The sequence below is a fragment of the Dermochelys coriacea genome, chromosome 4 (genome assembly GCF_009764565.3).
Source record: "Dermochelys coriacea isolate rDerCor1 chromosome 4, rDerCor1.pri.v4, whole genome shotgun sequence".
Lineage (NCBI taxonomy): Eukaryota > Metazoa > Chordata > Testudines > Dermochelyidae > Dermochelys > Dermochelys coriacea.
The window spans coordinates 73,346,175-73,370,805 of record NC_050071.1 but is presented as its reverse complement, the minus strand read 5'-3'; the positions used below and the strand labels follow the sequence as shown (position 1 = coordinate 73,370,805).

At 37.8% G+C, this 24,631-nt stretch overlaps 1 protein-coding gene across 5 annotated transcripts in view; it reads right to left on the bottom strand.

Annotated features, from left to right (window-relative positions):
- GALNTL6 (polypeptide N-acetylgalactosaminyltransferase like 6) overlaps nucleotides 1–24,631 on the bottom strand; it is a 934,158-nt gene that overhangs the window by 655,248 nt on the left and 254,279 nt on the right. The window lies entirely within an intron of this gene.

Below are 24,631 nucleotides of genomic sequence, written 5' to 3'. Positions count from 1 at the left end.
TTACTGGAACAATTATTAAGTACCCAGAGGATAACAGGAGGATGAGCAATAGCCAACAATGCCAATATGTCAAGAAAAATATCATGCCAAACCAGCTTCATTTCCTTCTTGGCAGGTTACTGGGCTAGTGGATGGAGTTGGGGAGGGAAGCTGTAGATGTGACATATCTTGATTTTAGTCAGGCTTTTCACCCAGTCCCACATGACAGTCTCATAGGATATGGATATAGGATATGTGGTCTGAGTAATTCAATGCTTTGCTGTCAAACTGGGAGCACATATTGGAGGCGGGGGGTGTCATGGGGTCCATTCTGGATCCAGTACTATTCCATATTTTCCACTAATGACATGGATAATGGAGTGGCGAGGCAGCTGTACTACTGAGAAGGATGTAGGGATTCCAGAGGATCACAAATTGAATATGAGCCTACAAAGTGACACAGTTGGAAAAAGGCTAGTATTCTGGTGTCCATTTCTGGGTGCCATACTTTAAGAATGATGTGGATAATTGCATAGACTCCTGCTGCTCTCCTGAAGTTAATCTAAAAAAAGATTAGAAAACCAGACCTATGAGGAAAGGTTAAAAATGGGCATGCTTAGTCTTGAGAAAAGATTTTGGGGGGGCGGGAGTCATGAATAAGTCTTCAAATATGTTAAGGGGCTGTTCAGAGAGGATGGTGATCAATTGTTTTCCATGTCCACTGATGACAGGACAAGAAATAAGACAGTCTGCAGCAAGGGAGATTTGGGTTCAATATTAGAAAAATCTTTCTAATTATAAGAGTAGTTAAGCTCTGGAATCAGCTTCCAAGGGAGGTTATGGATCCCCATCATTAGAGGTTTTTAAAAATAAGTTAGGCAAATACTTGTGAGGGATGGCCTAGGTATACTTTGTTCTGCCTCTCAAGGTCCATTCCAACCCTATGATTTCAGAGGGGGTTGAAAAAAATCATACATGAAAGAAAAAAGTTGCTCATGCACACAAACACACTCCCATTGGTGCTCCATTTCAATGAATTTGCTCTTCAAATACAAACAGGAATGCAAGGACAGAGTAAAAGAACACATTCTAGAAAAGTAGAACCATAGAAATAGACAGTCATATATAAATGTCCAGTTTGGAGCAGCATTTAGCTTTTTTCTTGACAAGCTGCAGTCATTTTCATAATCATTCCAATTATGAAGCACATACTGTATCATTCATATGCAGCTATCAACTTAGATATTATTTCCAACGAGTGGGATGAGCTCACAAAAAATGCCATATTTATCAACACATTTAGTTTGAGAGCAACACTTTATTGTGACTCTTTCTGCATTATATATATTTTTATTGTGCACCTGCCACCACAGGACAGCTTTGAGGTTATTTCCTACATAGAAATAGTGTCAGTTGTCTAACTTAGTGTGTAGCAAACTAGAATAATACATTTTTTTTTCAACTGAGCTGGCATCTAGGGCTTATCTTAATTGGAAACATAAATATATACCAAAAGCACACTGATTTATTTTTTAAAGCACTAAGTTTCAGAAATTCTTATGGACTCAATAAAGGTCTACAAAATCTACTACTTTTTTCTGCATCATCAGATGAAGTAGAAATTAATGTTTAGAACTATAAGGTTTGACTGCTGATTTCCTTGGTAGGGGAAAATGCAAATATTCATTAGTACAGGTTTATTCCACGTACCTCCAATTTGTGAATATGCATATAGTGTAGTGAGCAAATTCAAAGACATTCAGTTACAGGATTTAGCTCCAATGAGCAATGCTATACTCAACATGATTTTATAGCACTATTTCAATGCAAAACAAACACAAAGTGAATCTCACAAAGAAGCTGCACCTACTGATAAGTCAGAGAGTACCTATTACACTAGGTCTTGTGATGAAACACTTCTCAATTCAGTACTGGATCCACATCCAGACTCCTAAAGTCCACGAGAGAAACAGTCTGGCACCCTGCAATGACTAAGCCCAGGTTTAAGCATGAAGGAGTGGAACAAAAGCCTTTAGCAACAAGCTATGAGTTCTGCATCACCCTTCTGATGAAGCTCAGGAAGATTCCTATACTCACCACCTTCAAAAATATTTCCCTTATCAAAAACAAAACAGAAGAAAACCTTGGGTGTTCAATCACATCTCTAATGCATAAAACATAGTAAATTCATTATTGAATTGAATAATTTAGTGACTATTTTATTTCCAATAGCTGAGCCCATATACTTTTTGTTTTGGTATAGGCTTGCATCTAACCAGGGGGGGAGATGCAGAGGTGGATTGCTGTTATCTGTTGCCATGGTAGCAGTATCACAGAAATGCAGATGTTGCCTGTAGTAGGTGAGGACAAAATGGAACAGAGATAGAGAAGACATGCAGTGGCTGAGTGTTGCCATGGTAATGGCAGCACCACCATGGTGGAAGGGTGTAGGGGAAGGTAGAGAGCTGATAAGCCTACAGCTGGACACTCACCATACATTCTTTTTCAGCAGATTATACAATAACTGTGAAAACATATTTGTAGAAAAAAATCCCCAGTTCTGTGCTATGTTCTCTTTTTAAAATTTGCATATACGATGAGTATAAGAAAAAGATGCTCCCAGATAAAAAAAATCTTATTAAAGCTCCTAGACTGTGTATCCTACCAGTGCAAACCACAAACAACAGAAATAAGCAATTGACTTATTCAAGGCACCTTCTATAATCTAGTCATCAGTTCCCCTTTTCAGCATCAGATATTTCCTTTCCACCATCCAGAGATCATTTTGTTGCACTGGAACTTCTGTCAGGGAATTTTGGGGGACAAGGAGGGAGGAATGGTTAAGAGGATGAGGCCGGGAGATAGGGAATTGGGTTGAGTAGAGGCACTCCCATTGATTCCCTGGGCCCTGCTCTGCCCAGCCCAGCACAATACACAGAGTAATAACTACCATGATTGTTAGTCTGTTTGGAGATGGAGAACAGCCCTGTAGATATTCATTTATGAAATCAGGCCAATGCAGTTAACATTCTCAAGTGTATCTTGTTCTCAAAAAGTCCAGTTGCTGGCATTGTATTATTATTTTGATATTTTGTTTAATAGTGCACTGAATGCATGATGAAGAGGCCCTAGAAGGCAGACAGCAATTGCTACAGGATAAGAGACAACATTCACTCAAAAAAAAAAAAAGGATGGTATGGTTATGTCTTCAAGATCAAGTCTCTCTCCCTGAGTTTAGCCACTCAGTTGCAATTCGGAATGGAAACTGTGTGGGCAGACCTCATTATTTACACACACACACACACACACCACACACACACACACACGGATTAATTTAAAGGTTGATTAAAGTAACTATTGGCAATATATATATATGAGTAAATGAAGTTAAGGAGGACTCTAATCTTCTATTTATAGCTGTTAAAAGTCTTCTCCGGATGTAGATTAAGATAAAGAGGATGCTTGTGAGTATTAGAAGGCAATATCCCACAGGAGACAAATTTATAGGAACAGATTTCCCTCTTGGACCTCAAGGAAGAATATATTTCCAGTGATACACAGAGATGATAAAAAGACCATTCTGGATGTCTGTGAAGAATTTAAATGTGATTTGTAAAGTCAAACACACAGAGGTCATTTTTTTTCCTTCAGTGGTAGCAATAACTTTAGTTTCCTTAGCATCAGACTTCTACAGCGAAGTAACCAGTAGGGGAATATGCCAATAAACACAGGGGGAAGTAATACTTGTAACCCCCATTACCATTAACTGTAATTACCACATGCATTAAATTAGGCAGGGACCTGTGGAAATAACATGTGATCATGTAATGAAAGACTATACTGTGGTTCATAAGCTCAAAAGAGCAGAGCTAAGTTTACAAGTGCAATCTAGCTTCAACATTTCAGGATTTAAGTGAAAAGTGTACTGATGTGTTTGCAACACAGAGCATTCTTTGAATATTGCAAATCTTTTTTAAAAAGTTCCTTCCATTGACAATGGATCACTCCAATATAAGGTGCTTTGTGTGAGATATCATCTCATTGGAAAAGAAATAAAAACGGGTGACAGAGTGCTCAATCAGTGGAGCTATCTGATCAGACAGTCAGCTTTTCAGGATGACCACACAAACAACTGGCTTGAGCTATAAATCGTGCAAATTCAGATGCTTAGTCATATCAATAATCCTAAACTATCAAAACTTCCAGCACTTTATTTCCATTGTTTTTATTAAATTGTTCTTCATTGTTTCTTTGTGCAGTAGATCAATACAAGCAGAAATCCAGTGCTATCTTCAAAACCATGCTTACAACCTCAAAAACAAATAAAACCATCCTCTCCTCCTCTCTCACAAGTGATATGAATTCATATTGAGTTGTGTTTATGCTTTTCAAAATGTAGCTCTACGTTTTTGACTGTTATTTAGATAATTAAAGATCCTTTATTTGTCCATTTTTGTATTGTCATAGGATTTAATATTTTACTATACTCCCCTTTTCTTAGTGTCTCATGTTACAAATCAAGGAAAGTGTTTAAGCTTATATTTCTAATGTTTATACCCATCAAACTGAAATGATTTGGGTGTCAATAATAGCCTGATTATGATCATTTTAATATCTGAATGGTGCTGTGATGTAGTGCAATTTACTATTAGCAATTCATATTCTAAACAGCTCATCTTACTGTTCAGCCACCTTCAATTATTTTAAAACTACACTGCAAAATTAAAGTACATTACAACTGTAATGCCCCAGTACATGACATGCTACATCTGTGTGGAACGATTTTTCTGGAAATTAAGTCAAGATTAAATTCCTATTATAATTCCCACAAGAGGAACTTTCATGTAAAAAGGACAGACTTATTAAGCTTTTGAGCCCAATGCATCCTCCATAAAAAAAAATGACTGAGACAGACTAACAATTCCTGGCCTACATCACTGGTGGAAAACAATAAAAACAACAAAAGAATTAATCCTCTATTAAGCCTAAGACAGCACAGAAGCTTAGGTGCTACAAATATAGACTGTCATAAATGAACATTTGTATTATAGCAATTATATTATATCCCTGCATTATTAGTTTTAGTGGCAAAGGGATAGGTCAAAATCAGAGTTGTCTCAGTCTTGAGAGCTGTAAAATAAAGTGATACTCATGTTTTATTTCCTTTTTCATTCCATATATCCACATAATCAAGTATAATCAAGTAAGGGGCGGGAAGGAATCACTGACTAAATTTAAAACTGTCCAAATTCTGCAGTATTCATAATCCTTGCTTTCATTTTTTTTTTGGGGGGGGGGGAAATGAAGTGAAGGTGAGATGATCTAGACCACATGTACAAAGTTTAGGAGCCTGTGAAGAGAGAAGGTAGGAGATTATGTAGCTAGGATAGATATTTGGATATGCATTTGATCCATCACATTTCCCTTATTTCTGGAAATTGTCCCAGAAAGCATTGCTGAAAACACCTCCCCCCCCAAAAATCCCAAATCCCACAACTCCACACCCCACAAATACCTAAAGGAAGCATACTACTAAGAATAGTGCCAGCCTGTCAGTATCTGACACTGTTGATTTTCTTTACATTTTTGTATTTGATGGTGTTTTCCTTTTTAGGTATTGTGTTTCTAGGGCTAACTGCTACATTTTCATAGCAGCTTTGCTTTGCAGATGAAGTATTTTCAGTCATGTTTTGGAGGCAACAATAGATACTCTAAACAAAAATATTTTGTGCCAGTTCATTTCTGGATTCTACATTGTCTACTTCCAATGAAACCCTCCATACTGCACACATTACATTGGTGCATGTGTTACAGAAACCTGGTTGAACAACACTGCTGAACTCATTTTGGCAGAATTTATTCCAGCTAGGAATTTGATGTAGCATGAATTGAAAAGTATAAGTGTGTGTGGCTGTGCTGTCTGCATTCAACCTGAAATGCAGGTAGCCTCCCACTACAGAACTGGATTGAAAGCAGATCACCCAGCGTGTGCGAGTTAAATTAATACTGGTGGTTGTGTACTGATCACCCCACTCTAAAATCCTTAAGTGAGCAGCTGGCATTTATGGTCTGTACTCCTGTATTCACAAATTTACAGGATTATGATAAGTTTTGTACAAAGTATGCCTTGTGAGATATCATTTGAAAACTCGATTTGCTAAACATTATTGTCCTGGTAAAATATGTGTGGCAACATTGTATGTAAAGTAAAGATTCTTCTGTATGATATTAATAAGACATGTTCCAAGTCTGGCAAGCGACCACAAACCAGTTTCCCAGAGACAAAAGGCAGACTGAGGAATCAGCAAGGTGTCAGCAAAATCAAATGGACCATCACTTGGTTAAGTGGTCATTCTTTCTTTGGCAGGAGAGGGGTGTAGTAGGAAGACAGCCTGAGACATAAGCCCTTGAATTAGAGGACTAGTATGAGGCAGGACCTACTTACAGAATTTGGCAAGAACAGGGCTGATATTGCAGACATACACGTTTCCAAGAAGTGCTAGTCACAGAATACTCAGGCAAACACATCCTAATATCAAGTGGTACCAGAACATTCCAATATTAAGAATGGTACAAAAACATTCCCCAGGGATAACAGGAACACACTGACCCCTCCTAAAAGATAAGGTCAGGATGACCGTATGCAATACAGATGTTTTAATTGAACCAATATGTACAAAATGATTGGTGATAACTAGTGACATCCGGGGCAGTAACTAACTATGACAAAGGGGCAGTATTAACTTGTTTCAGAGGGAGTGTCTTTAGCCAGCCTAGGGAGCAGTGGAAAGTCCCGCCACTGACTGAGTTGCGTCCATTGTCACAAGCATACATGTCTTAATATCCTCGTGGAGTCTGCCAGATGCTATAACCATGCTTTGTCGACAGTAAACCTGGCTGGGTGCCTTCCCTAAAAATCAAGTCTGTGGATTTATTTGGCAGTTTAATTGAGGTCTGCTATCTCTGCTATCTGCACAGAGCTGGGACAGCACACCGAATGAACACACACACAACCAACATCTGACCACAAGGGGGTGTAAGTGAAAATCCCCATCTTGACAAAGAAACAGCTTGTGGTTCCCATCCACAGACTTTCTCCTGAACTTCAGCTGGTGATGAAATAAGAGAAAGAACTACAAGAAGGGAGAAAAAACTCCCCAAATTAGTCCTCCCTTTCTCTCTACCCATGGAACCCACAACCCTTGAAGGACAAAGGAAGCAGCATCGGACTGGGGAAGGGATCCTAACTGAAAAATGCAGCCAGTAAGACTGCTGAAACATGTGGTGAGAAAGACCTTTGCTTTGAATTTACTTTAGTTTGTTAAGTTAGGCATTAGTTGCATTTTACTTTATTTTTCTTGTAACCAATTCTGACTTTCATGCTTCATTACTTATAATATATCCTTTTGTAGTTAATAAATGTGTTTTATTGTTTTATCTAAACTAATGTGTTGAGATTGAAGTGTTTTGGAAACTCCATTTGGAAACTCCAGGATTTGTGCACATCATTTCTATTAATGAAATGACAGATTTTATATGAGCTTGTATTGTCCAGGAGGGGCTGGGCAGTACAAGACTCACATTCTGGGGAAAGTCTGGACTGGGAGTTTGCTGGTGTTGCTCTGCAGTGTAATTCAAGAGTGGCTGGTCAGAACATTCATACAATATAACTATGAGTCATTTACATGCTGGAAGCTATGTGTGAGCAGACTAGGAATGGTAGCTCTCACAGCAAAGCAGTATAAAAGGCACCCCAGGTTAGAAAACTGAGGTGACACAGCTGTTCATCAGTCCAGATTGTACCTGGGTATGTCTCAGCATTCCTCAATGAGATGGCACTCTAGGTGTATTACACAGTGTGTATAATATCCACAGATGTCCATTCTGATGAAACAGCTCAAAATATTTAAAAAATTCACAGTTAATGAAAACACTTTATATTGTGACAACATAATAATATGGTTCCTACAAACCAAAATCCCTGTTAACATTCCTTGCATCCCTTATTTGTTACTGGCTAAACTAATCTCCATATAACGTGCTCATAGCCATGGTATTTGAGCACAAACATAACAGCTCTAAGACTGAATGTCAGAACATTTTACAATAAAGCATTGTAGTATCAATTCATATTACAGCTCAAAGAGGCACAATGGAGATCTTTTTGCACTCCCCTCTTAGCTAATGATTAATCAGGAGCTGATTCTTTTTTCTAAATTTGTGACATTTGTTAAGGTTAGGTTCCCACTTTTTCCACAAAGAGTTTTAGTCGTCCAACTCATAAAATCCATTCTTGTGCCCTTGCAGTAAAGGTTTCTGCCAGTTAAAAAGCTCTTTATATTGCACTGAACTTTTTTGACTTCTCTTTTAACTTCTTTCATTAGACCTGTGATAATTTATTTGCAATCCTGGCAATACATGTTGTCAGTACAATGTTTTAGAATGCTGCAGCTTAAAACTTGGCAAATAAATCATGCAGAGCAATGACTAGTTCAGGAAACCTCAAAACTATTTTGTCAATTATTTGTTATCAAATTTACATTGCACATCCAGCCTTCAGTCTAGATCAGGGGTTGGCAACCTTTTAGAATTGGTGTGCCGAGTCTTCATCTATTCACTCTAATTTAAGGTTTCGTGTGCCAGTAATACATTTTAATGTTTTTAGAAGGTCTCTTTCTATAAGTCTATAATATATAACTAAACTATTGTTGTATGTAAAGTAAATAAGGTTTTTAAAATGTTTAAGAAGCTTCATTTAAAATTAAAATGCAGAGCCCCCTGGACCGGTGGCCAGGACCTGGGCGGTGTGAGTGCCACTGAAAATCAGCTTGCGTGCTGCCTTTGGCACCCGTGCCATAGGTTGCCTACTCCTGATCTAGATCATTTCTGCTCTGAGCCTGCTCTTAAAATTACACAAAGAAAGTCTAGCACATTTGATATATTTAAATGATTTGTCCTGAATTGCAATTTTTGGTAGAATACGCAAATAAGCAATTCACTACAGTCACAATCCCTCCCGTATGTCTGTGTAGTAACAAATTATTCCTGTGGTGGGGAGAGATTACGGTATTAACTACCACCTTTGAAAAAAGCAGGGTGGCTTTTGTAAACAGGCAGTGAATATTGATTTAAAGCTTACAAGTAAAGGCTTCTGAAAGCACTTAAGTTGAAAATATTTATGGTAAGAATTGGGAAAATGCGTAATCTTTTTTATATATTATAAACTCACTACTTTCATACAAGTGTAACACATGAACACCACATTCACTCCAACAACAAAGCAACTTTCAGTATGTTTCTGCAAGTATTTGTGATAAATGTTTTCAATGAAACTCAACTAGGTGTTCATTTTGGGTTTTTTTTAGTTATTGTAAATTAACAAATACCCAGTTGTGAGCTAGTGGAGTCCCTCCCCAACTCTAAATAAACATAATCTTCACATTTCGCAGAGTCAAAAATGATCCCTTTGGGGGGGGGTCTCATTTTATTAACAAGGTGTTTCCAATATAGTGTGACATGAACCTCAGCCTTCTCTCTGACAGCTGCTGTATGTAGAGGTTCCTTTCCTAACTCCTGCTACCAGAGGGCTACTCCCACCTCCTTTATATTGTTATGTTAGAGGCTGCCAACAAGCAGGTCTTTGATCCATAGGCAAACACAGACCCTGTTGAAACTGATGGGTGTGCTAGCCAGTGGTGGTGAGCATGCTGGGAGTGCTAGCCAGTGGCAGTGAGTGCGCAGCCCAGGTGACATTGGGCTCCTAACAGGGAGCTTCACACAGAGCTGAGAGTCCAGACTCTCAGCCCCCCACACTGCCCCTCTTAAGTAGGTGGAAGTGCTCCTGGTAAGGATATGCACAACCAACAGAAGGAGGGTAGTGTGGACAAGAAAAAATGTGATAATTACTGCAGTGGCTGTAAGTTGACCTAACATAGGTCGACTTAAGTTTGTAGCGTAGACATACCCTGAGCAAGGAAAAATGTACAGTATGATTGTACTGTATTAAGGGAAATGGGATTTGGGTACATACTTTGTAAATTCACAAACAAAAGACAGTTTACTGTTAGAGTTGCTCTAAATCAACTAAGCCACAAAAAATTGGAAATACAAATGAAAGGATTAAAAAATATATTACAAGATTGCAATGTCAATCACGCTGAGGTAAGGAAATTCCAGAATGAACATTGCTATGCAACCTTAATGCATATGAACAAGGGGGGCAAATTATGATACAGCCTTTAACCTCCAGAAACTTTGACAAGTTTGATGTAAGTGACTTTGCTGATATAACATAGGAACTGAGTGGCAGGGACAGTCTCCAAGATAGCGGTCATATTCAAAAGATCATTCTCTTTTCCTGCAGTCCCATGCCTCATTCATTACAAACATTTCAGAGTATGCAACAAAAGAGGGAGGAGTCTTCACTAATGAGTTGACTATCCTTAGAGCACATCCATCCTGTGCATTGACTGAAGCAGGGGTTCTGTGGATAAATAATATGGGGATCATCTAACAACAAATAAGATTGAACCAAAGATATACCAGACTCATATCATCCATTTCTCCCACTAATAGAAACAACCTGGCTAGATCCCAAATATTAGCTAACCGCTCAGGCCAAGGGGAAACAATAGTCAGAGTAGAGTCTAATGAACCATACTTGCCCAATACATCAGCCATAGTTAACAGCAGCTACTCACAGTGTTTCAGCATCTGCTTACCAGCTGGGGAAAGAGTAAAATCTTACCTTCTTGTTACACATACTTAAAAGAAAAACTGCAATTCATAAAATATGTCTTACAGAAGTTAAGCACTCCTGTTCTAAAAACAGAAGATACTGTAGGGTACACAGCTAAGAGTATGTGATTATGAAATTACAGAATGGGTAAAAAATTGAGGGGAAAATTGTAAATGTTTTGAAAGAAAATCATTTTTGGTTTCAAAAATTTCCAACCAGTTCTACTGCTCTCTATAGATAGTCGAAAATGGGAGGAATTTTACAGAAGCATTTGCTGAAAATTCCTTCTTTCATCAACGTTTGTAATTTCAAACCAAAAGTTTGGTTGAAAAAAAAAAATCAAAATTCAGAAAAATTTATACCAGTTCTGTGGAATTAGTTTCACTAAATGTTAGCGTTATTCTAAGTATTACATTTTGTACATATACATTATGAAAACTACTCTTTTCATTGCTATTACTGAACAAAATTGTGCCCCTCTGTACAATTTCTGGCTTGTCTACACATTGGTATTAGGCTACAGCAGAGGGTTGTAAATTCTAGTGTGCACTTAGCACATAGCCTACTGGCACACCTTGAAAGTTTCCTAGTGCATATTGTCGTTGTGCTATTTGAAATGAGACTACATTAATGCATACTTGGGAGCCTTTATTGCATGTCAGCAGGCCCACATGGGCCAGTTAGTGCACCACACCACTAGTGTGCTTTAGAATTACACTCTAAATTCCTTGAACGGCTGTGGAAGTGCCATACTTCTGTTATGTAGGGGTGGTTTATTTCTGAGCTGAGAGTATTGGGATGAAGGAGGAGGATGGAGACAGGCAATGAATGGGGACACTGCAGCCTTTAGCATGCTATAAACTCTATTTACAACTGCTCTATCCATAGAGCGTATAGGAAGAGTTCATAGACAGGCTGGAGGAGAGTTCATGGACAGGCTGGAGAAGTTACAGAGGCTGGTTAGGAAGGGTTGTCATAAGCACAGACAAGCATTTCTAGTTAAGCACTAGTTTCTAATAGAGGGTGGAGGATAATTCCCCCCCCCCCGCCCGACTCTCCAAATAAGACTCTCATGTAAATCCCATTTACTCAGACTTTGTGCTGATAAAATGAAGTTCACTATTCTGTTCTTGATATAATAATAATTGCTACTACCTCAAGTCACACCAAAGTTTGAAGTATGATGAAACTCCAAGTTGTAACTGTGAGAGAGTCAGTAAAATTCCCAGAGCATCATGGCAAAAATCTAGACTTTGTTTTTGTCCCAAATGGTCTTAACTTAAATGGTATGTTCTGAAATACTTTTTCCAGGAAGGGGGAAATCCCTAAACACAACAAATCAATAAAATTTTTATTTACTTAAAATTGCCAAATAATATATTTTAAATTACAGTGATTCCAAGGTGAACTTATTTCTTTTAATAAAAAAGGTACACAAACAACAACTGTTTAAGATCTTAAATAATTAAAAGATCACATACTGTGCCTTAAAATTATACAAATGTGTTGGTAAGAGGGGTTAGTCCCCTCAACAAGTTCTAGCTTGACAGCCATGTCAAAGTTAAAGTTTCTTTAATTAGAATTCTTCTTTTAAGAACCTGATTGATTTTTCATTGTTCTTAGAGCCAAGGGTTTGGGTCTGTGTTCACCTTTACAATTGGTGAGGATTTTTATCAAGCCTTCCCCAGGAAAGGGGGTGTACGGCTTGTGTGATATTTGGGGGAAGACGTTCCAAGTCGGCTCTTTCCCTATTCTTTGTTTAACATGCTTGGTGGTGGCAGCATAGGTTCAAGGACAAGGCAATGTTTGTACTTTTGGCAAAGTTGTTAAACTGAGCTGGTAAGAATGAGCTTTGGGGGTCTTTCATGCAGGTCCCCACATCTGTACCCTAGAGTTCAGAGTGGGGGAAAGAACCTTGACAACTTCTGTGAACTGGCCTGAGACCAAACTTCTTACATGTAGCTATCACTGAACTATCAGAGTCAAGATATTTGATTACAAGGGATAGCAACTGGATTTAAATTGGCATCCTAACCTCTCTTACCACCATTCCCTTGGCCCACAAGTCTTTCCAAATAAATACATTTAAAGTATCTGATTATTTTATAAAAAATAGAAAACAAAAGAACTGTTAAGGCCTAAATGCAGTGATCTTTGTTCTTCTTCTGGAAGCAGCGACATAAATAAACCTCATCAATCAGGGCACAGATTAGATTATGGCATTGTCTCTTTGCAAAAGGAAAAAATGGATGCCAGTTAGGCAGTAAAAAGAAATGATTTTCACCTACGGTGAGCCTAAAAAGCATTATTTGCCACTGAAGTGCCCATATTTGTTAACTATCTAGGATTAAACACTAGCCAGTGTTTTATATGTAAACTATATCAAGTATACTACATCTGGTTATTTTGGGTTTTTTTGTTTGACAGATATTTTATTGCTTCACCTCTAACATCATTTCTCCTTTACTGTCTGCTAAGAACTTTGTTTGTGCCCCTATAGTATATTTCCCAGAAATATTATCTTGGTAGGTAAGAAACCTCTTTTTCCACTTTTACAATTACAAATCTATTGTAAGGTGATACGTGGCTAGCTAATATTATTCATTTTTTCAATAATTTTTTTAATAAAGCAATTTCATTTATCTTTAATAGCTCTTCCTATAAAAGTGTGTTTTTTCTTTGTTTCAAGCGTATTTGCAAAGCATGGGGAAAAATAGTATGTTTGATAACTGTGCACCCACAAATAATTCAACATTATCACAATGCTTCTATTACCATATATCTTAGGTTAATAATCAATCATATTTTATAATTACAACAGCCCATGAATATAGATCATCAAAACAAGGGGCCCCAGTTACAAACTGTGGCTTCACAAATCAGAGCGGGTGGGAGGTTAACTAACTGTAGCAGTATCCTGAAGCAGTTCTCAGAATTATTCAAACACATAAAGTACAACCAGTAACAAAAGGTAGCAAATTAACATCCAGGTTGGGCCTGAATTCAGTTTGCAAAAGTAGCAAATACCGATTATTCAGTCTGTTGGCACAAAACAGGATGTGGAGAGAAGGAATAACTCCTGCAGTGGTTCTGAGTTTTTGGTAAAAGCCCTGTTCAGCCTAGATTCAAAGCACAATGCATGAGGCCCTGATTCATCTAAACATATTTAAACACATGCTTGCTTAAAGTACATGAGCAGTTCCCATGACTTCATCAAGAACTACTCACATACTTTCATGTAAGCATGTTTTGATGGATTGGGACTTGAGTCCATGTATACATACATTTACTGAGTAATATCTTTTTCATTTGCAATTCTCTCAAAGCATTTGTGTGTGTATGCACACATACCACTAACTTCTACTGGATGGGAAGTCAGTCATAATCTAGTTTCTATTAATATATTCCCTCTCTTATTTTTGGCCTAAAGGGAATGGAAACATAGTCACTGGAAATTTCTCCTTTCATTCCACTAAGGGATGGAGGCCTTTGTACCTGATTGTCTCCCTATGCAATTTAGCTCATGACTGTAATGACTACATATACTAGATGCAATAAACTAATTACAATATTTATTAATGGTATTAAACCAATAAAACCAGTCATTAAAATGTCAGTGATAAAAGCCTTTTCTGCAATTAAGAATCAATATTAGAGCAAAAAAGTAAGAATGTTTTGTTGTTGTTGCTGGTTTTTTTTTTTTTAAAGAGTAGGGTGGTAGACCCTCAGAACAGCAACATATGTAAGAAAAGATCTGAAAAAATACCCATTTGTATTAGCTTTAAGTACATATATAAATATTGCACACACCAACACAAATCAATGCTAACTAGATAAAATCAGATTCAATCCATAAATAAGATGTAATGCAGGCAATTTTAATCCATGAAAAAGTTAAGGCTCTCATAGCAAAAAACATTCAACTCTGCTGCCAGGTGAGAGCAGCCTGGATTCATCAAACTATCATTCAACCTCTCCTGGATGAAACTTTGTGAATGGTCTTGCTGAGAAGAAAAACATCTCCTCCTCCACAGTGGACAACACAGAATTTTAATAATGTCTAGCTGTATTGGTTTAGTTTGCACTGCAATAACCTCCCACATACTCTAACTCCTGTCTCACATATTAATTTGTGGCAGGTCCTCTGTATTCCAGGGAAGCTTCTGTCCATCTAGTCACAGAATAGGAAACCAGCAGAATATGAAACAAGCCCAGCCATCTCCATGGTTGTCATAGTACCCATAACATCTTGAGTTAGCTTAGAAGAGCTGTCATCTGACAGACTCCCAAAGTCTCCCAAAACAGTGTATTTAGGCAACTCCAATCTAAATTGCATAAAAAGTCAGTCAGCTCAACTGGATCTTGTGTACCTCAACTATTGCCACTTTAAACCAAAATTTAAGATTTTCATACAGGGTATTAACATTCATATCCACTAACATCTGAAAATTCATGCTGTGCCTATTATCCATTGGAGCAAGTTCCCTGACAGAAAGCCTGCTATATCTTGTAGCCACATCTCAGCTACACAAGAAAATATGCCAGACTAATCCATCATCAAATCAATCAGCAAACTAATCACGTGTTGTATAGTCATTTTCTTGACCACACTTTGGTTCATTACAAAATATACTCAGCAGACTAGAATAAACCTGACTGATATTGGTTATTGCTAAAACTCAAAGTATAGTACAGGAAAAAAGGTTCACATGATACCAATTTCTGGGAAGCCAATTCACGCAGAGTTTTTAAATTCACCTTCCATAGAAGATGCACTTCTAAAGTTATACCCAACCTGCATACAGTATTCTTTTACTTGTAAATATTATCTGGGGCTAGATTTAACTGGTCATCTTTCTACCTTGTTTCTCGCTACTATAGTGTATCCCTTATCTCTTTTTCTAAACACATGTATTCTGGGTGCCAAGATTGTGGAGACATGTCCTAGGCCTGTACTACAGTAGAACACTCACCTTGATCCTGACAGTTTTCCTGTTTACTTAAGACCAAACTTACTTTATCTATGCAAGGTGTTATGGGATACTTAGCATAAATGAACAGCATTATAAAATGACATAGGCCAATTCAGACCATTTAACTGATAGCAATATATTTACACAATATCATGTTATATGGATATATTAATGTGTTAAGCACATAATGTGATATATAAGTCCATCATATGTTAGTCAACATATACAGAAATTATAATACAAATATTAAGGTCCCTGTCATCTGATGCCCTTTGCTCCAGAAATGAGAGCCTAGCAACATCAGTAGGACTGATTATAAATTTCATACCCTTAAGAAAGTTTCTCTTCAATTTTGTCTTCCCATGCCCATTATAGCCTATTTAGGAACCAATCCCTATTCAGAGAAGCATTTAAAGATATGCTTGAAGCATATTCGTTAATTCCTATTGAAGTCAACGGGACTTCAGCACATGCTGTCTGAATGGGTCTCATGAAGGGAGCAAAGAAACCCATACTTCTCAAATAGTGAATGCCACACCCAGCCTTCACAATTGCCGGTGCATTCCGGCTCCATGAACTCAATTGCACAAACTCTTATTGACTTATATGGGACAAGGATTTCACCCCTAATCACAGTATATGCTCAACATTTCAGCCATTTTACAATGACTATTGAAAATGTTCACGGACTTGATTGTATACATGCATGCACATGCACACCCCTATGTTAGAAGAACATTATTAAGGTTGCAAAGTCAAGCATGTAAAAGCTAGGATATGTCAGAATTAAGGTTATCTGTGCAACCTTAATACATCCACTTATATGTATGCATTATGATACAGTCTTTAATTACATGATCACATACTGATTCCTCCCTGCCCCCCCCCCGCCCCAGACTCTTGCCTAATTCACTGCATAGGATGGACAGTGCTCTGGGGCTGAATCAGGATTCTAGAGTGAAGGAGGCTGTTGTCTGTAGAACACCTAACCTCATTTGTTGCAGAAGTGTGCACAGCCAACCTTAATTCTGTCTTTCCTAACTTGAGTGCTAACTTTCCTAACTTGAGTGGGAGACATTTTGCTAGTCAATTTCACAGCTATTTTCTGACAGCAGAAAATGACTGAGATTCAAGAATCTTGGGTTCCATTCCAAGATGAGGAAAGTGTTTTCTAATGAAAACTTTCTTTTGCCTGTCTCCCACAAGCTGTTCTGCCCCATCCCCTCTAAACTGTCTCTATCCCAAGTCTTGTCTCTTCCCCACATTTTGCTCCATGTCCCAATCTCTCAGCCTACCTGTCCATTCTCCATACCTCAAGATTCTCATCCCAGTCCCACCTCCTTGTCTTGCCAGCCCTATTAGGTTTACTGTCTGAATCCCCCATCTCCTCCCCACCGCCATACCTAGTTCCAGTCTCCTTGCCCAGCCAGTCTTATTTCCCCACTCCTGGCTCCTCATGAATCTGCCTGTCCCAGCTCCCTGACCAAGTATCCTCCCCCAGGGCCCTCATCCAATCTGTTTTCCCCACATCCCTCCCCAGCCCCTTTTTCCAGGCCCCTCGCCTTCCCTCCCCTCCCAATCTTTGTCTACCCACTCCCTATTTTCCCCTCACATGCCAGCTCTTACTTTTATGTCTTCACACCTGCCCACCCCCATTTCCCACAAACTTGTTCTAGTCCCAGTCTTTGTCCAGCCAGTCCTACCCCTCCCCACCTCCTCATCCAATCTGTTTTCTCCTCAAAATCTCCCAAATCTCAGTCCCAGTCTCTTCACCCAGCCTAGTCCTAGTTCCTCTCCCCACTGCAGTATGAATCTCACTAGACCATATCATAATTTAATCATTTCCTACCTCTCTGCAGACAAGTCATATGGTTTCTTCCTCCACACTGCCAGGGCATGGAGGTCATTGAGACCATACAGTAGCCTTAGTTACCAAACAGCAACCCAAAACAGTATCTGATAATAGTTTGTGTGGTGAATCTAAAAGCTCCAAGTCTACTGATGACTCACATGGGTGTCAACATGATGGATTTTTTTTTCAAATCTAGGAAATTGCACACAAAAAAACATTAGAAGACCACTATTAGAGTTGCAAAGTTAAGCACTCTGAAGTTAGAAAATGCCAGAATTAAAGTTGCCTGTGCAAACTTCTGCAACTAGTGATATAGAGCGTCCTACAGACAACCCCACTTAATAATTCTAACAACAAAAATCTGTGATAAATATCTTGCTGACATAGTCTGGATCATTAGAGTTCTCTCATAGAGATTGCTAGGTTGCTCTGTTACAGTATTAATTGTTAAAGACCACAAAAGCAGTCTTCTCTAAAAAATATTTTTAAAAATCAGATTAGAGATTTAAAATGATTGACATGAGAACTGCAAATATTTTTACAAAGCAGTGTGCTCTTAAGCACATAAACACTTACAAATTGTACGTTGCTTCACTTAGCTAATTTTTCAATTCCAATAGAGGAAAGAGATAATACATGAAGCTTTTATTTTGTTACATTTTTATATAGACTTCAGATTTTGAAATAATTTACTTATTTTGTTTTAAACTGTTTGGGAACTTAAATTTCTGACGCTGCTAATGCTTTGGTGAAATTTTCTTAATTTAGATGACTTTAAAATATACATGGGCATGTTCTCTTCTCTCTGTGTGGGAAGTATCGTGTATATTTATATGCATCAACAGGAACTTATGCATATCCCCTGAGCTGCAAACAGAGACAAATGTTCGGCTATGAAATTATTCAAAATATTAAAGGAGGCTTTTTCATTGGAAAATAAACCCTTACAAGCCAACAAACACAGACTTCTTTGCGACTTGCAATACTGCAGCAAGTATCTTCCTCAGTTTTGTTAAGGCTAAGGCCAATCTCAAAGGTTAATAAATTATTACCCTCATTGTTTGGCCTTACTAGATCTCCGAAGGCAGTTCATCCATTAAAGAAAGCCGGCAGAGAGAATATTAATGACTTTACCTCTGACATAAACTCAAGCTGTAATAAACAGAAAAACTTCTCTAGCATAACAACAAAGATTAATCAGTATTGCATTCAATAGTAGCATGTACTATACTGTGAGGGAAGAGAAGGGGCATATCAAGGGAGAGAAGAGAAAGCTTAGACATTTATGTCTTGTGAATGTTTGGGTAACAAATAAAGCCACACCACAGCAAAGGAGTCAATTTGGACTGGTTACCCTAGAGCCAAGCTGGAACTGCACCTCCTTACAAGGCCCAATTCTAACCACTAAGGAGATTCTTTTTAAAATCAGTGAGTGTTGTGTGGGGCTGACCACAGCATCAGGCATAAAACCTCTTTCTTAACATTCCTGAGCATTTAAACAATGAATATAACACAGTGAAAAATAAGATCATATTGGTCCTTTAAGCTTACATGCACTCTACTATTGGAAAGTACAAATTAAAATCTTTGTAAAGCTTTAAGCATATCGCAATATAAGCAGATACTGCTGAGACGCAGTGCTTTTTACATTCATGTTCTTTGATGAATGTAACCTCTGAAGAAAGGAGATGATAGAAAATAGGTTGTACTATATACACATTCCCTCTATGGATTTCATGTGGAGATTTGACTTCTGCATTGCAGATTAGACATGTATAAATGTGAGAGGTACCAGACTATATGGGCTAGATTGGGCAAACTTTATACAGGTGAGCTCTTATCACATAAGTATTTCCATTGATGTCAAGTCATTAGCAGCTGCTGGAACAGCAATCCAACATTTTGGAAAGGCAACTCTCTAATGTAGGCACTTCAATATGGATTTAGGATCATAACTTTAGGCACCCATTTTTAATAATCTTGATCTATAAGCATTCATTTCCTTTTAGATTGTAACATCTGTAGTAGGAAGAGAGCCTGAGTCAGAAGCCCTTCTATCAGAAGCTTGGCCTGAGGCCTGGGTTAAATTAGTGCTCAAAGCTTTGCTAATATAAAGCAAAGTCGAGCTGTGAACTAAAGGCAGTCCCTTCTCACAGAATCTGGCAAGAACAGGGCTGATATTGCAGAAATATACATGTCTAAGTAGTGTTAGGCACTCATGTAAACACATTCCAGAAAGGTGGTACCAGAACACCTTGATACCAAATATTCCCAAAAGACAATGGAACATGCCATCCCATCTTAAAGATATGGTCAGGAAGACAGCATGATGGATAGAGATGTTTTGATTGAACAAACATGTACAACGCAAGGGGTGGCCCCTGGATACATCAGAGGGTGGCATCTGGCCGCGTCAGAGGGGCAATACAAAACTTGTTTGTATCGGTGAATAAAGAAGTATCTCAGAGGGAATGTCTTTGGCAAGCCTAGGGGATAATGGAAAGTCCTGCCATTAACTGAGCTAGTCCATTCCAACAGACATATATGTGTTAGTGTACCTGTAACCATTGAGCCAGGACATTAGGACCATGCTTTGTTGACAATAAATCTGACCAACTGCCTTTGCTACGAACCGAGTCTGTGGATTTGTTGGACAGTTTGATCGGAGCCTGCTGTCCAGGTTATCTGGCCAGAGTCAGTACAGCACGCAGAAAACACACACACACAGTCAAACATCTATCAACAACATCTTTAGGATAAGGATGATGTCTTTATAATGTTTATACTGCACCAAGTATAATGGATTACAATGATATAAATAATAAGAAATGCATGTATAAGAAAGGTTAGAAGAACTAAGCATATATATCTTGTCTAGAAGAATATTAAAGGGGGAAAGGACAGTCCTCCATAAATATTGAAAATGAATCCATTTAAGGGAGGTAGAGGATTGTCTTTAGATGAATGATTAAAAGTAGGCCACAGTTTAAGGAGAACTGAGATTAGACATCACGAAGGAGGTCCTAAAAATAAGATTAATTAAAATATAGGATAGTCCTCCAGTGGAAATGGAAGGCTTTTTATTACTAGAATAATTCAAAATGTAAGTTTCAGAAAGCACTTGAGAAAGTTTTGCATTACTAGAATTATGAACTGGAAAATTAAATAGATCTTTACAAACTAAAATTCTATGTTTCTCCAAACTGTCAAATTGCATTCAGAATCTGAAGAATGGATTGTAGCCATGGTGAAATGAAGTTATGCAGGATTAGGAGAACTGGAACTTTGCCTTCTTTCTTCCCCCATTCTATATATTTATTATTATTTTTAAAATTCCATAAAACACCCCCCTTAGGTTTAATGTAATGTTAAGGCTGAAAGCTCAGCTCCAACTCTGCCTCTTTATGTAAGACTAAACATATGGTCTTTTCTTCTATCATTAAGTATGATTTGCTAAACAATACAAAGTAAAATTTGTATACATCCTTTCACACAGTAAGTTACAGTACAGACAGCAAAATTCCACTGTGCATGCATGAGCTGTGCAAATGTCAGTTCTCATAGCTTTATATTTATTCAAATGATTCGGTCTAAACTTTATTTTTTCCTTAACCATCAAGGAAATAGAATCATAAATCACAAAATATCAGGGTTGGAAGGGACCTCAGGAGGTCATCTAGTCCAACCCCCTGCTCAAAGCAGGACCAATCCCCAACTAAATCATCCCAGCCAGGGCTTTGTCAAGCCTGACCTTAAAAACATCTAAGGAAGGAAATTCCACCAACTCCCTAGGTATATGCCAAACTGATGTTTCTACTTTCAACCATCGAATTACTCAAGTGCAAAATTTCAGAGATACAGATGCTTTAAAAATGTACATATGCTTTTTTAAGTATCATATAATAATTTAACACATATAATAGAACCCTATGTATTTGCATGAATGACTGGAAGAGTCATTACAAAATTTTTCAAATTAGAAAACAAAATGAACAAACAAAAATAAACAGGGATAATGCACTACTAACAGTACTTAATTTATTTCACAAGTGTTGTTCAAATGAAATGATTTAAAACATACTTCACTGAGTGTAATGGTAAGTGTTATATAATGAATTTTAAAAGGAATGAAGAATTAGTCATTTAAAGACCTCACCGGAGAACTATGCTGAGAAGTACCATAGGGAGACCACTGTTTTTGTAGGGTCAGTATGATCCTCACGAGTATGTATTCAATGGCAATATCTATATTAATACAGACTTAGGGTTGATTCGTTGTATGTCATCGCCCTTCAGAATTTGAGCTGAGAAAAACAACTTCTGAAAGCCAGGAAATGCACAGTTCAGGTTGCCCAGGCAACCTTAACTCTACCTTCTTTCACTAGTACGCCCTCTTCACACATACAGGCACATTTATCCCACCAACCCCACAGTTGCTGAAATGTACAAGCACTTCTCCTTTTACAACCCATTCTCTCTCATCCACAGAATTTTATCTAACACTACCATTGGTGAGATAAATTATTAGGATTATGTAGGAGCAATAATCATGGAATAATAGAAGTGTAAGACTAGAAGGGACCTTGAGAGGTCTTCTAGTACAATCCCTTGCACTGAAAGCAGGACTAAGTATTAATAAACCATCCATAACAGGTGTTTATCTAACCTGATCTTAAAAACTTCCAATGACAGAGATTCCATAACCTCCTTAGACAATTTATTCCTAATAATAATGGTCAGGCTTGAGTCTGCTTAAGGTCAAAGTGTGACGATGTTTAATGGGTAATTGTATTGATTTAAATTTTAATAGTGCAAAATTATGCATTATATGCTTCTTATTTATTTTTATTTAAATATTCAGAGTTGTGGGAAATTATGGAGGGAGGTCAGACAATTATTTAATGACCTCAGATGTTGAAATTCAAAAAGTTAAAGCTTTACAAGTGTTAAAACACAAATAGTCAACATCACATCAATGTGATGTCAAAAAAAGAAAGTAAATATCCTTAAAAACTTCTCAAGCAGCATTTTTCTTACTTTGCTTGTCCTAAATGTTGATCATCATCAATGGAAATATTTTTTCATTGGTTTGTGCATGTATGATGAAATCAACATTTATCAACATTTACTAATAAAATGTCCAAGCCTATTAATGTTGAGGACAGAAAATTTCTGTGAAAACTGCAAAAGTACTCAAGCTAAAGTTGTATACATAGTTTGCTTTTTAAAAAGCAAGTGCTATAGTTGTATTCCCAGTCAGGTCAGTGACCACAACAAACAGGGAAGTGGGGTTAAAACAGAAATATACCGCTGAGGAAACTAATAATGGGCTAAGTAGTCAATAAATGGTGTGGCTATCATATATGACTTACATATAATTGATAATTAATCAATGAAATGGCAATACTGTGTGTCTAATTTAATTGGAAGGTAACCAGTTCATTATCTTTTTGTATATCTGTTATTGCTTTAATAGTTAATTACAGGGTATGATTTGGTTCAAATAAAGGTTTACATTAATAAACTTAAGTGTTTCAACCCAAGTGGGTTAATGGAGTTGGCACTCGCCAGTGCAAATTATTTGTATAGACTCCAGATGCAGTCAGTGTGTTAAGTGTACCTATGCTAAATGGGAGAGGCAATACTTGGCTTGCTAGGTAAAAAATTTGTGATATGAGGATGTGTGGATTACTTTGAGATGCATGACAGAGCTGTGATTATGATTTGAAATCTATTTTTGCACCCTCTGATGTGTGTGAGGCAAAGGAAGTTCACATGTACCTTCAGAATGCAGTATACATCGTGTCAATACAGAATTGTGTAGATTATGTTGGGAGCACTGGTTAGGGTTTTTCTTACACATGATATTATTAGCAGTGAAGTGGAACATGAGAGAATTCAAATGCTTAGTAATAGTTAAGTGAAAGTGTAGGTTGAGATAGTTTGTGCATATTGAGGCATTATTTAAAGGGGTAGAGTGAAGATAACATGTTCAACCTTCCATCCACCCCGTTTTTGTCCTATAATAGTGTTAGATGGAATCTTGTGAGCAAGAATGTATGAGTTGTAAAGAAGGTGAAGAAGCTTGTACATTTCAGCTCCTATGGTGTTAGCAGAGTAAAAGTTTGTGCATTAACAGAGCCTATTGGAGTACTGCAGAAGGAGGGTGGAGTCAAGGTTCCACAGGACATCTCAGACATTTCAATTTTGCTCAACGCAGCTTTCTGGCAGGGGATGGCATTTCACTGCAGAACCTTAGCTCTGCACTGCTGTAGGTTTTTGCCATTGATTTTCTGAGTTTGTTGAACAGGAAAAGATGCAATAGCCAGGAGTTAGTTTCATTTAGGCAGTTTTACATACCATGTCTTGCAATTTGCATACAAAGCCAAATCAGCCTGTAGTCAGCAGTCCCACATCATGGTGTACTCCTTGCTGTCTTCAAATTTCTGCAACTTCATGATCGTGGAATCACTCAGAATCCACATATTGGCAACCCTGGCCGTACACATTTATTTTCCCTCAGCAGGTAAAGGTAGCTGTACTGCCAGTTCCAAACCTCTGCACTGTGTGTCTTGTGTCTTAATCTGCCCCAAGATCAGGAAGTAACCATTTTCTCCCCTTCTTCCCCCTTGGGCTAGTAAAAATACAGATTTTCCTCAACACCCAATCCAAGGCTTGCCTACCACCACCAGTCCTCATTGTTCAACAACTGCAACCTCTCTCCCATACCCTATCTTCTCCCTATCACCACAAAGTCCTCTGTCTCTGGCTCCTCCCCACCTGATATAACAAAAGCTTTGGTTAAACCGGTTTTGACTATATTGCTGTGTTCACAGTAAATAAAAACTTTTAACAGAGAACTCTTGCTGCTTGCCACAAGTTAATAAGTCTTTATTTCATAGGTGTACAAAGGTTCTGACTAGAAACATCAGAGATGTGTTCACTAAACACAATGCATCAGCACATTCCCTCAAACTACTCAGGTAACCATCAAGTGGCTGCCTAAAATCCTCTTGCAATTTGTTTTCTTTATTGGTGCATGCATATTGTAGTCCTTCCAGACTGCAATTCTACACAAACAAAGGAGTG